The sequence below is a fragment of the Arachis duranensis genome, chromosome 9 (assembly GCF_000817695.3).
Source record: "Arachis duranensis cultivar V14167 chromosome 9, aradu.V14167.gnm2.J7QH, whole genome shotgun sequence".
Lineage (NCBI taxonomy): Eukaryota > Viridiplantae > Streptophyta > Magnoliopsida > Fabales > Fabaceae > Arachis > Arachis duranensis.
Genome location: NC_029780.3, coordinates 90,513,149 through 90,515,643, shown reverse-complemented (window position 1 = coordinate 90,515,643; position 2,495 = coordinate 90,513,149). Strand labels below are relative to the sequence as shown.

The following is a 2,495-nucleotide window of genomic DNA, read 5'->3' as shown; positions in this document are numbered from 1 at the left end:
TGTATTGCTTGGAAGAGTACTAGGAGGGAGTTAATTTTCTTGCTCAGCTGACCCACTTGTGCCTCCAAGTTTCTAATGGAGGACCTTGTTTCAGTCATGAAACTTTGAGTGGTTTTGATTAGATCAGAGACCATGGTTGCTAAGTCAGAGTGGTTCTGCTTAGAACTCTCTGTCTGTTGCTGAGAAGATGATGGAAAAGTCTTGCCATTGCTAAACCTGTTTCTTCCACCATTATTGTTGTTGAAACCTTGTTAAGGTCTCTGTTGATCCTTCCATGAAAGATTTGGATGATTTCTCCATGAAGGATTATAGGTGTTTGCATAGGGTTCTCCCATGTAATTCACCTCTTCCATTGAAGGGTTCTCAGGATCATAAGCTTCTTCTTCAGATGAAGCTTCCTTAGTACTACCTGGTGCATTTTGCAATCCAGACAGACTTTGAGAAATCATATTGACTTGCTGAGTCAATATTTTGTTCTAAGCCAATATGGCATTCAGAGTGTCAATCTCAAGAACTCCTTTCTTCTGATTTGTCCCATTGTTCACAGGATTTCTTTCAGAAGTGTACATGAATTGGTTATTTGCAACCATTTCAATTAGTTCTTGAGCTTCTGTAGGCGTCTTCCTCAGATGAAGAGATCCTCCAGCAGAGCTATCCAAAGACATCTTGGATAGTTCAGAGAGACCATCATAGAAAATACCTATCATAAAGCATATCAGAGGGACACTTTCTGATTAATTGTTTGTATCTTTCCCAAGCTTCATAGAGGGATTCTCCTTCCTTCTGTCTGAAGGTTTGGACTTCCACTCTAAGCTTACTCAATTTTTGAGGTGGAAAGAACTTTGCCAAGAAGGCATTGACTAGCTTTTCCCAAGAGTTCAGGCTTTCTTTAGGTTGTGAGTCCCAAGTTGTTTGCTCCAATGGCAGGGATAGAGATGCTTCTCCCATAGAAGTCGGGAGTAGGTGCAGTAAAGTCACCCAGCACCTTCCTTGCATTGTTGGCATTGTTGTTGTTTTCGGCTGCCATGGGTTCTTCTTCTTTGAAGATTTCTGTTAGGTCCTCTACAGAGAGTTGTGTCTTAGCTTCTCTTAGCTTTCGCTTCAAGGTCCTTTCAGGTTCAGGGTCAGCCTCAACAAGAATGCTTTTGTCTTTGCTCCTGCTCATATGAGAGAGAAGAAAACAAGAAAATATAGAATCCTCTATGTCACAGTATAGAGATTCCTTGAGGTGTTAGAGAAAAAGAAAAATAGAAGGAAGAAGTAGAGAATTCGAACTTATCAAGAGAGATGGAGTTCGAATTGTTCATTGAGGAATAGTGTTAGTCCATAAATAGAAAGATGTGAAAAGAGGGGAAGAAATTTTTGAAAATATTAAAAAGATTTTAAAAACATTTTGAAAAACTTTAATTGATTTTCGAAAACCAAGAGTGGAAAAGAAATCAAGTGATTTTTGAAAAAGATTTTGAAATTAGAAATCAAAAAGATTTGATTGAAAACTATTTTGAAAAAGATATGATTAAGAAGATATGATTGAGAAGATATGATTTGAAAAGCAATTTAAAAAGATTTGATTTTGAAAATTAATGACTTGGCTAACAAGAAAAGATATGATTCAAACATTAAACCTTTCTCAACAGAAAAGGCAACATACTTGAAATGTTGAATCAAATCATTAATTGATAGCAAGTATTTTTGAAAATGGAAAGAAATTGATTTTGAAAAAGATTTGATTGAAAAGATATGATTTGAAAAAGATTTGATTTTGAAAAATTTTGAAAACTTGAAAAAAAATTGAATTAAAAACAGAATCTTCCCTCTTGTGCCATCCTAGCGTTAAACGCCCAGAATGGTGCACATTCTGGCGTTTAACGCCCAAACTACTACCCTTTTGGATGTTAAACGCCCAGCCAGGCACCCTGGCTGGCGTTTAAACGCCAGTTTGCCTTCCTCACTGGGCATTTTGAATGCCCAGCTTTTTCTGTGTAATTCCTCTGCTGTATGTTCTGAATCTTCAATTCTCTGTATTATTGACTTGAAAAGACACAAATTAAAAATATTTTTGGATTTTTAATAATAAGGAAAAATCAAAATGCCACAAGAATCAAATAACAATGCATGCAAGACACCAAACTTAGAAGTTTGTATACTACTGACACTAACAAGTTGAGAATGCATATGAGAAACAACAAAACACTCAAAACAAGAGAATTTAAAGATCAGAACAAGGAAATCATCAAGAACAACTTGAAGATCACTGAAGACACATGAAAAATGCAAGAAGAACAGAAGCATGCAATTGACACCAAACATAACATGAAACACTAGACTCAAACAAGACATATTTTTGGATTTTATGATTTTGTAAATTTTTTTTTGTGCTTTTTCGAAAATTAAGTGGAAAAGAGTATCAAAGTTCTTAATGAGAATTCCAGGAATCAGTGCAATGCTAGTCTAAGACTCCGGTCCAGGAATTAGACATGGCTTCACAGCCAGCC

The 2,495-nt window shown here is 36.0% G+C and overlaps 1 non-coding gene across 1 annotated transcript; it reads left to right on the top strand.

Annotated features, from left to right (window-relative positions):
* The first annotated feature begins 708 nt into the window (after positions 1-708).
* LOC127742328 (small nucleolar RNA R71) lies at positions 709-816 on the top strand. Its single transcript, XR_008003517.1, has one exon. It is a non-coding gene; the product is annotated as a small nucleolar RNA R71 (small nucleolar RNA).
* The last annotated feature ends 1,679 nt before the right edge of the window (positions 817-2,495 follow it).